Consider the following 12016-nt stretch of genomic DNA (forward strand, 5'->3'; position numbering starts at 1 on the left):
GATAGTTTAGTTTTACAATTAGGCTTGGATGTTTAGGGGCTAAGATGTTTTAGGTCTAGATAAATGCTTTAAATTGATAGAGATGAGATACGATAAATATTGATTTACATTCAGAGTTTTAGACTCACCAAGATAGGAAAGATGTTTTCTTCAAGGTTGCCAAATTTAAATGGCTAAAACCCTATGAATATAACATTTATATAATTCCTGATTGTTTCGTGGTTCTTCTTGCTTTACGTAGTTTATTGTATATATGTGTAATAATATAAATGTATGTGTAAAAAAGAAAAAACAATAGGAAATACAGAAAAAAAAGAACGTAGGAAAGCAGTGATGACTCAAAAGATGATAATTTCTTATACATAGCCTTCATCATTCCTGAGCTCCTCTGCAAACACACTTACATGGGCACTGAGAGTGTCTGCTGGAAGGCACCGATCCTGACAGCAACACTCCTTAGCATTAAAGACCAGCCTTCAAAGACCAAGAGGAAGGGCTAAAGACTCACTTCCTCTTCATTCTCTCCTTTTTACTGAGGCGCATGCAGAGTTCTTGCATAAAGCATTTGTCCCCATTGTACACCTGACTGAAATATAAGTAGAGGGAAACAATATAACTCTGATGAAACAAAATAAAAATGGCCTCGTGGAGAGTCCCGATGAAGACAAGAACAGCACAGGGGGAAATACATATGAGACTTCCCACCTGCAACCTTTAGCAATATGGATCCCATTGAGACAAATGAAAGATTCAAATCCTGAAACTCCTACAGTAAACGTTGCCATAAAGACTCCCCCCCCACACACACATTTGAGGCCAATGCTGTCAAAAGAAAAGGTTCACAGTGTTTCCAGGGGTGCTCTTAGTAAATAGCTTAAATTCCTTCCACTTGAGACAGAAATCCCAAGTATATTGGACTCTCCCCTCCCCCCCTCTCGAATTAATATTCCATGATACGCACCGTGACTGCTGAGGGGCACACCTCTGTTCAAACAGCAGAGATCAGCAAATGGCCATTTCACCGAGAAGAAAAATATGCCCTTGTAATTTTAATGTGTGTTTATGTAAAAAAAGAAAAAAAAGAAAAAACTTGTAGCAGACCCATGTTAATAAACCTAGAGTAGTGAAAACTATAAAATAGTGGCAAAGCACAGAGTAATTAGCCTTTAGCATCCTCTTCCTTCGAGAATGCTTCCTCCTGTGTTAGTTCTTTTGAACAGCTCCAGCCCTGGCTGCCTTTGTTGGGCTTGGAAATTGTTCACATATGAGAGAAATTAAGCCCTCATTTAACAGAGGCACATGCCTGTCAAGACCAGAGGAACAAAGACTAGTCCCTGGGGTCTGCTCAGCTCCCAGAGGCTGCCACTCATTGTGTTAGCAATGCTAGCCCTTTACAGAATGTGCATAAAACCCAATAAATCATTTCATCTGCTCTGCTTAGTGCATGCGAGCCTCGCCAGTTCTCAGTGTTTTTCTTGTACAACTTCACAGTTAGTTGCAGGGAGTGGGGGTGGGGGCTTCCTATTGTTTGTTTTCACAATCTAATAAGACTTTTTTTTGTGTGATGAGAATGTCCTAAACACTATCCACATAAGTGAAGAGGCGGTGTCTCCTCAGATTTCTCCCACAGCTCTTTCCCATGTGGATGGTTAATCTTAGCTCACTCATTCTGTAAAATGCCAATGCCTCTCACAGCTGGGTTTAAGCCCAGCTACAGGACCCATTCCTGGCAACACTAAAATGGAAAGACCTAGAACACCACAGACTTGCCATCTTATTCAAATTCAATACCTCACTCCTCTGGATACAAGCGCAAGGCCTTCTCTTAAGGCAGAGCACGCAAGAACCACTTACTGCCAGCTCTTTCCACCAGGAAGGCTCAACAGCCTTCGTAGAAGGCCAAGCAAATGCCCTTCCTGCATTATTGTTTCCCAAGCTATACAACGCTCCTCTGAGAAAGACAGTGCTGTAGCAACCTTCCCGAATGTTGCCTCTCACCCCAGCCCCACTTATTCCTTTCCCTGGTCATAAACATCCAGTCTGTGGATAAAAAGCATCAACTATGCTTTAAGAGTCTTCAGTTCCCCTAAAGCAGTGAAGGACTGGGCTAGAGGGGAATGAATATGCGTCCATAATTATTAAAATGACTACTACATTTAGAAGTAAATTGCTCATTTCACCTGACTGTGTTGTGTGGAGAGAGAGCAAATATGCCAAGGGTTTACTTTACAGTGGTGTTAATCTTTCCAGAAAAATGCTGAGAGTTCCAGAACCGACCGCTTCAATCCTTAAGATGCCCTGAACTTAGGAATCATAAGAACCTGGTAGCAAGATCAGGACTGAACCCTAAGTAGCAGGGGGAGAAAGACAGGCCTGGACCTGATAAGTAAAACCAGCCCCAGCCCTGGGTACATGGCAAAGCCCTGCAGTTAATGGGGACCATAAACAAGCCATGGGAGCAGCAGGGCTGTGCTTTCCCAGGAACCTGCTTCACTCCTACCCACTTAGAGAGTAGACAGGTGTGCAATGGGCACAGATGCGGCACGCACGGACAGATCAGCTCCACATGGGGCTCAGTAGAAAGGGAAGCATGAAGAGATTGCACATCAGACTCTTTCTCGTTTGTGTTCATGTACCTTCCTCTGATGGCTTATCAGTTCTCAGATAACAATTTGTTTTTATGTTTAAACCACAATCACATCCTGCAGACCTTGGCAGACATCAGAATGTGGTATTGCAACAAAGTTAAATAACTCTTGAAAAAATAAAACAAAGTTTATTTATAAAAAATGACATTAAGGTGAACTTTCTAATAAAAACTTTGATTTGCTTAAATAGAACATTATATGGTTGTTTTAGATTCATCCCTAAAGCCCTGAAATATATTAGAATTTTAGTGAGTAATTACCCTATTTACTTCAAACAAAATGGGAGGAAATCAGAAAACCATATTAAGCACTACCACACATCAGAAATGAAATTCTCTCATATTTTCATCATACAACCCAATAAATAAATTGTAGCTGGAAAATTCATTGGTACCGGAAGATGAAACATAACTGGCTACAAGTGAAGAAATGGCCATGCAAATTTACATCCAAGTCACCGACACGAGAAGCCTATGTCAGGAAGCACGTCCAAAGTCTCCCCCTCACTGACTGACTGAAGCACATTCTACCCACCTCCAGGTCTGACAAAGTTCCAGTCTCTCTCCCCAAATGAAAATGCAACTGAGGGTAAAAACAAGCGAGACTGACAACTGCTGTTGTACATTCTGTATGCCGTTGATGCAACACCTTAGTGGGATGTGTTGTAATTTCCTGCAATTAATACCTTGGAAAGCTAAGAATTTTTCCCAAAAAATGTAATATTTTACTTGTAACACTAAAATTAAGTTTGAGTCACCCTTTCCATTATGGATCCCTAATGCCAGGAATTTGTCATTAACTTCAAGATGTGTCTGCTGTCCCCTGAAAGCAGGCATTTATAGTCCTCTTCCTAAAGAAAAAAACATTCTAAAGCTTCCCATAGCCAGCAAGGCAGCATCTACACAACAAGCATTACAGTCCACTGCAATGTCTTCTGAAGGGACGCCACCATCCTCAGCTCTCCCATGGTTTACAACAGAGGCATGGACACTGCTATAGTCAACAAGCATTTCTCCTCAAGTTTGTTTTTTGGTTTTTTGATTTTTTGTTTTTTTTGTTTTTTGTTTTTTGGTTTTTTGTTTTGTTTTGTTTTGTTTTTGTTTTTTTGGTTTTTTTGCAAGAATGCCCACGCCCTCTCTTTTTTCTTTAAGGGCCCACGTCTGTCCTTTCACCCAGAATCAAAGCTCCTTGGGATTTCGGGAATACATCTTGCTGTAAACACTAGAAAGCAGCATTATCTGGAGGACATGCAGGGGACAGGGCAAAGGCCACCTACACATGTGCTGAGCCCAAATCTGGGTTGCCTTCTGTCACCGAGCAAATTTTTTGTCTATGATCCTACTTTGTCTCCACTCTGGGCGAACACCCTTCCCCCGCTGAGATGGGAACATGTTCCACAGAGGACATGTCAGCCATCTTCCTGACCCTCTTCCCAGGGCTTGAAAGGCATGGCCTCCTTGCGCCAAGTGGGTGGAATCAATCCATTGTCCCGGACAAAGTCAGGAGAATTAGCCAGAAACAGGTGCAGGTACCAGTAAAAACAGGCTCCAAACCCTGGGAAAATATTGGCCTGTGTATGTTTGCAAACCATTAGGAGATTTAGTTGTTCTCACTAGAATTTCTGTAGAAGAAACTAGCAATCTCAATGATTGTCCAGTCTCAAGAATTAAGGATTACGTGACAAAACTGACAACCAGTCTTTCTGAAATAGGAATAATGACACTAACCAGGCAAGCACTGTCTTTATGCTCTTTTATCTCTCTTGAGGCTTATTTTTAGGTAAGTTTGTAAGATCTTACTGGTTTTGCATTATTGTAGTCTGGATTTCTTTCTGTATAATATTATACTACAAACATTATCCCAAGTCATTAAAAACTACTTCAGTGTCATTTTTAGTAGTCAACAACAGCCCATAACAACACTATATAAATAGAAAACAAATTTAATTTAATAGTAAAGATCTTTCAATGTACATTTAAATTTTTAATTAACTTTTTGTATAAAAGAACTTAGAAAAATTTAATCCTAAGCTAAAAAAAAAAAGATAGCTTAACTTTAAGTCTGCTATTCAAACACATTTGTCTTAATGACTATCTAGGACTGGGTATATAGAGGACATCACAAATTGGGGTTCCTAGTTAGGGATTCATCTCATTGGGAAGGAGCAGTGTTGTTAATACTGAGGTAAAGTCAGATTACAAGAGATCATTCGGGGCTTAGAAGTTCCAAGGATACCCCCCATCCTAAAATGGAGCCCACATGAGGGCCTCTCAGAACCTAACAATTCAACCAGAATCACGTCAGAGAATCTCCATAGAAACACAGCTGCAGTATGGAGGCTAAGCTGGGGGGTGCTGTTTTCTGCTCGTGCATTGCAGATAGTCAGTGGTGAAGTGTGTGCTGCTTCCACCACTGTGGTGCTGACCTGAGATCTGGTCCTCCAAGGCTAACCTCCAGATCCAGCGATCCGCCCACTGGAGTGCTGTTGCCACAGACCAATCCCAGGCCAGCAAATGGAGCCACCACCCTCCCTTGTCTTCAATGACACAGGCACCTGGGTACACACACAGGGCACACAAAGAATTCAATGGAGCAGTATACATTTTTTCCTTTTTCAAGGCACCATTAGTCATCACAAATAATGTGACGTTTTCTGTTCCTGGGCACTGGTGCTACACTGTCACTACACTCAGGTTTATTCTTTTAAGCCCCAGATCCCATCTTATAAACTGTTTGAAGCTTATGGTTTACAGTAAAGTGCAAGTCGGGAGAAGGAAGGGTTGACACACACAGAGTGACAAAGAAGTCCTTCACTGAGCACATACCTCACTGCTGGCTGAGGGTCCCTCCTTTCTTGGAAGTTTCCAGCTTCTAGTTGCCTCCTCAGGATCCACTCAAGTATATTAATCTCACAGTGCCCTATATTTAACTGATTCTTCAATATTTACCAACAATTTCTGTCAAATCCAGTTTCAGAAACAGCAAAATAAACTGATAACAGTATGTAAGAAATGTTTTTGTTTACTCAGGACACTGTTTTCTGAAATGACTACTCTTTTTTTAAAAACTGACATCAGTTTTTAATCTTTTTCCCTAAAATAAAAATATATACGCGCGCATGTGGTGTGTGTGTGTGTGTGCACATGAAGCGACTCCAGCACAGAACGGCCTGGCCTGCTCCCCATTAGCTTGTTCCACAGCAGTCAAGGCAGCCCAGTGGAGAACCTCCCACCACTTTAATCTCAGCAGCTATGGGCAGACAGCCCAGGAGAAAATACTTTCACTGAAATCCATGGGTGACAAAAGTCAAGGCTGCCACTCACTGAAGATGAGCTCACCTTCTGATCTGGGAACTACTACAATGTCCTCCTTGAAGGATACAATTTTACATTTTCTTAATGGACTAGGTGGTGGATGAAACGAACACAGCATCTGGCAGGAGACATTACACGTTTTGCATCATTCATTTCCTTTCGTTTTGAATAGGTAAAAATATTGGACTCTGACCTTAATATCTTTGAGTGGGAATAACTATATGTGAATTAAAAATGGTTATGTCAGGACATCCCTCAGCATTTAGAGGGTGTTCCCTCGTGCTCCATCAAGTGCCACACAGTATATCAATTTTTATTCCCCTCTCTCAAGCCTGGTATGCATACTGTTTAACTTCTTAAATTCTAAGTGTAGACATAACTCACAGAAGCCAGGCAAGTGCTTGACTTATGGGAGATGACACATGTAAGATTTATACCAACAACTTTACGTTAGACACGGTCTTCTGTGTTTGTGCAGCCACACTACACAACTTCATCTGTGTTTAAAAAGCTATAAAATAAATTGGAAAGGTTCGTTTACTATCCTTCTAATTTCTCATGCACTATCTATCTGATAGCCAGGCCAGTTTAGGCATGAGAGCAAAGAGTTGGACCCTGGTTTTCCAGAATAAAATCCCTGCTCCCTCCTTCCATCTTCAGGTAGCTCTGTCTAGTTTTGGGTTGATCATTTCTACATGCCTGCGAAGCTGTGCTTCCTGACAATGGAAACAGCTCTCACTTGGCAGCCAGAAGAAATAGTTGCTCTTTCTTTGCCTGTAGTTATTATGGAGATAATAATTGCTTACAGCATTACACAATGATTATCTTCTATCCACATCACCAATGTGTGGGTTCTGAACATACACTGTATATCTCCATAGAATCAATATATGCTCTTACAAACTATGCCCACACCTGCTTCTCCTCTAGAGTTCTAAAATTATTCCTGCACCCCGTCACCAGGGAGGAGCACTAATGGTAGTGTGGTAACAGATACTAGGCATGGCTCTTAGTTGGGGCCCTTTACAATTATCTCTAATCTCAAAACCACTGTAGGGTACCATAATCATCCATTTTTAGGGATTAGCAAGCGCAGCTCAGGGATCTAAAGTAACTTGTCTGGAAGTAGTCGATGATAAAACAGACTATAAGGCTAATCAACGGCTGGACTGGAATTCACATCCTGATTCATTCATCTCTAACACCTGCGCCGGCTGCCCGTGCTCTACTGTAACACGCTCTACCATCACATGCCTGGATCTGGGTTTCCTGCTTCAAATAAATGTCCATAGATTTATACATGGATGTTAAAGTGCAGTCAATTTTAAAGCACGTTAAGAAGACAACAGGTTATGAGTTGGGGATGCAGTACAGTTGTTAAAGTGCTTGCCTAACATAAGCAAAGCTCTGACCGCATAAACAAGACAGAGTGACTTACACCTATAACCTCAGAAGTCAGAGCTGAACGCAGGAGGGGTCAGAACTTCACGTCGTCTGCAGCACTGAGAGTTCCCAGGTGTCCTGCATGAGACCCTCATTTGAAATTTAATTAACCAATTAAATGAACCAAACTTTTAGGTGAGTATATGTGTGAATGTAATATTGTAGTATACAAGCTTATGTGTGATATGCAGGGACTATACCTGTGTGTATGTACAGGAAGCACAGAGGGGAGAGCCTCCTGCTCTATCACTCTGTGATTTACTCCCTTGGGAGAGGCTCTCTCACTAAACCTGGAACTTAGCTAGTGACCCACAAGTCCCAGAAAGCTTCCTGCCCCCATCACTAATAAAGAAACGTTTCAGACATAAGTGTGGCCACACCCAGATTTTAATGTAGCTACTGGGATTTGAACTCAGATCCTTATGCTTGGTCAGCAAGCATTGTTACCTGCTAAGCCATATATATCCAGCTCAATAAGAATATGTCAGAGAGGGGGATAGTTCATGTTTCTGTGTCTTTTTTATCTATTTAGAATAATACTGAAAGTCAGGTGATATCTGAAAAATGTTTTCTCAGTATTTTGTCTCTTTTTATAAGACCATAATTTATTTTTAAATGTCCTCTCTACTAAAAAACATATATGTAATATCATCACATTCTTGTGTTCCTCATATATCCCTACAAAAATTAAAAGTCAAACTATTGGAAACGCTGGCCATAGTTATTTGCTTCAGGTGCCATCTGTTTAAGGTTTCTAGGAATTTAAGTGTATGTAACCAAAGATGAAAGTATATTTTAACTAGTCATTTAGTTTTTAGGTTGTATCCTAACTCTCTAAACTATTGAGTGGATGGATGGATGGGTGCATGGATGGTAGATGGGTGAGTGGGTAGATGGATGGATGGATGCATGCATGGATGCATGGATGGATGGGTGCATGGATGGTAGATGGGTGGGTGGGTAGATGGATGGATGGATGCACGCATGGATGCATGGATAGATGGGTGCATGGATGGTAGATGGGTGAGTGGATAGATGGATGGATGGATGCATGCATGGATGCATGGATGGATGGGTGCATGGATGGTAGATGGGTGGGTGGGGAGATGGCTGGATGGATGCACGCATGGATACATGGATAGATGGGTGCATGGATGGTAGATGGGTGGGTGGGTAGATGGATGGATGGATGCACGCATGGATGCATGGATAGATGGGTGCATGGATAGTAGATGGGTGAGTGGGGAGATGGCTGGATGGATGCACGCATGGATGCATGGATAGATGGGTGCATGGATGGTAGATGGGTGGGTGGGGAGATGGATGGATGGATGCACGCATGGAAGCATGGATGGATGCGTGCATGGATGGTAGATGGGTGAGTGGGGAGATGGATGGATGGATGGATGCACGCATGGATGCATGGATGGATGCGTGCATGGATGGTAGATGGGTGGGTGGGGAGATGGATGGATGGATGCACGCATGGAAGCATGGATGGATGGGTGCATGGATGGTAGATGAGTGGGTGGGGAGATGGATGGATGGATGCACGCATGGAAGCATGGATGGATGGGTGCATGGATGGTAGATGGGTGGGTGGGGAGATGGATGGATGGATGCACGCATGGAAGCATGGATGGATGGGTGCATGGATGGTAGATGGGTGGGTGGGGAGATGGATGGATGGATGCACGCATGGATGCATGGATGGATGGGTGCATGGATGGTAGATGGGTGGGTGGGGAGATGGATAGGCAGAAGGGTGGGTGAGTGGGAAGGTAGATGGATGGATGGGCAGATGGAAAGACAGAGCTAATCTAAACAACCTAGAATTCACACTTAAGTGTATAAACCATATTACCATGTAAAGGCCAACATTTCTCAGTTCTTATTATCCACTACAATTATGCACAATTTTTTAGCTTTGCCCATGTTGTGAATGTACCTAACTAAAGAATTACATCAGGGTATTTAACATGGGTATTAGTTGTCAGTACTTTCAAAAGTCTTTCATGTACTGACAAAGTACAAACAAGGTTGAGAACCACTTATATGCAACATTGTCAATCAACACTCATTTTTGTCATACAGAAAATTGCTTTTACAAAAGATCTTAACATGAAGAAAGGTCAGTGACCCTAAATATAGACGCAAACTACTTTAAAGTTTCCAGAAAGTAACTTGGACTAGAAAGTTTATATGCAAATACCAAAAGAATTCTCAACCATAAATACATCACAAACTGTATTACAAAAGACTCCAGTGCATTCTTTTTACCTCTTAGTTGTCGTAAACTGAGTCCAGTGGCAAATGTCCAATGTTTTCCATTTACTAATAAAGAATGTGTGCTACCTGAGTATGACCATGCACTTCTGCAAGCACTTCTGCAGTCAGGAGGTGAGGCAGGATGAGTACTTAGAGTTCAAGTGTAAGAATGTTCAAGCTTTTGTACTCATAGACCAGTAAAAGAAACAAGCAAAAGCAAAAACAAAAACAAAAGCAGACACTTACATGTAGTTCATAGCATTTATCAAATAAAACTACTAGAAAAGAAAACAGGTAACATATATGATGGAATGTTGAGCCTAAAATGAAAAAACATTTTTAATTCCTAAAAAAGTTTAAAAAATAATAACAATAACAACAACAACAACAACAACAACAATAATAATAATAATAATAATAATAATAATAATAATAATAATAATAATAATAATGTTGTTGCTTTTAAGTTTGGCTCTGTGATCAGCACTGTGGTAGCCACCTCTGTGATTGAGGAACTTGAGGCAGCCTAGGCATGTCAGTGGTGGAGGACTTGTGGCACCTCTTTCTGCAGTGTTTTTCCAAGAATTTCCCCAAATTCTATCAGCAATGTCCGTCAGAGTGATCCAAATGCAGGTGCACAAATACTATTTGCTTAAGGTTCTTTGCTAAAGTTGTTTTTCTGTCTCAAATACATTTATTTCATCAAAACCATTTTGTCGCTGTCTCAAAAACAAAACTAAAATGATTTATCAGTAGAAAACAGAAAATAACCAGAAGCTTGCAAAATAGTGGATTTGAAAAGAGATACCTGTAGGAGTAGATACGGCTGCTCCCAGAAGATGTAGTTTATTAAATGAAAACTTGGTGCCGGTCATGAGATATTGCCTTAGGAGTTATTAGTCAGGGAAGGCCCCCAAGGCACCCAAAACAACCCAGTTTATTGCTTTTGGTTGCCCACCACAACTAGATGGCAAGACCCTACTGCTAAAGACACTACACACCTTAGTTACAGAACACAGAGAAATCTATATTGAAATGAGCAGAAAACTGTGTCCCTGCTGGCTAGCTTCCATAGCGTCAGAGGGTGCTCTGCAGGCTCTTGGAAAAGCTGCCAGGGATCCGACCTAACATTAGACCCTGCATGTTACAATACTGACCTGCCAGGCAAGATATATCAACTAGGGAAATCGTGGCATGACTGTTAGAGGGTAATAAACTTCTTTCTGATGGATTCTAAGGCTGTTATTATAAACCTGGTCAAAAGTTCTTGACAAGGAAGGTCACTAGCCCTACTGAGGGAACATAGTGTTCTTTTCTTAAATGATCATGTTGTCATATTGTCTTCCACATATTTATTTATATTCATATATTTTTGCTGCTCTCAACCCTGGTCAGAGAAACTTTTTACAATAGATAGTCTCTCATAACTGGTCAAAGTACTGGTTATCAGGGACTGACTGCTCAGATTAAATAATGTTTTTTTAAAGGAACAGTAAGTATTTATCCTAAAAGATAGTAAATAAGCAAATAACCTGAGGCCATATGTGGCAGTCCATGTGCTTAACGGAGGCATTCAAAAGCTGAGACGGAAGAATCACTGCAACTTCAAAGCCAGTGTGAGCAATTTAGTGAGACTTTGCCTCAAAAAGAAGACAGTGGTCAAAAGAAAAAAAGTACTCAATATTATTCCTTTATTGTTATATTAGGTACCTTCTCTCTGACACACGTACATGAGAGGCAGGGGCAGGGAGAAATGAGATTAACTAGAGATTTACACAAAACTGAACCCTGAATGTAAAGGGGCCCAAGAAGCCAACAAAAGAGAGTTACTTTCTCCTTATAAGGCTGAGTTAATGTTATGTGATGTCACTAGCTGGTACCACTAGGATCATCTTGTGCACTGGGTATCTTCACGCCCGGCCAGGGAGGAGAGGAGACTTTCTACCACTTTAATCCTAAGCAAGAAGCAGAGCCTCTGGATTCCATAAATTTTCAGACTCTCTGGTTTAGGACACCTGGAATAGGCTGTGAGATATGAATGTGTCTGAGGAGCTAGGGCAGCGTACGTACCAGGGTAGGAGAGGGAGGGTCGCACATGGGAAAACCACTGACTTCAGTCTCCAGGTTCCCCTGGCCTAGCACCTTTCCACAAGGCCATGTTAGGAAGGCAGGGAGCTAGAGGATTGAATCCTCAGAGCATCTTATGAGATCTCATCTGTGCTTTTCTTAGTGCTAGGCCCATCCCAAACTAGGCAATCTAGAGTGATTAATGTGTAGTTTTCAACTACAGTAAGTTTGTCATTTTAGCTTTTATGGTCCTTGCAATTCATAAATTACAGCAGC

The 12016-nt window shown here is 41.4% G+C and overlaps 1 protein-coding gene across 15 annotated transcripts in view; it reads right to left on the minus strand.

The window, feature by feature from the left end:
- The window catches only part of SOX6 (SRY-box transcription factor 6), a 602500-nt gene that overhangs the window by 164623 nt on the left and 425861 nt on the right, over positions 1-12016 (minus strand). The window lies entirely within an intron of this gene.

The sequence above is a fragment of the Acomys minous genome (assembly GCF_964271855.1).
Source record: "Acomys minous genome assembly, chromosome: 2".
Classification (NCBI taxonomy): domain Eukaryota; kingdom Metazoa; phylum Chordata; class Mammalia; order Rodentia; family Muridae; genus Acomys; species Acomys minous.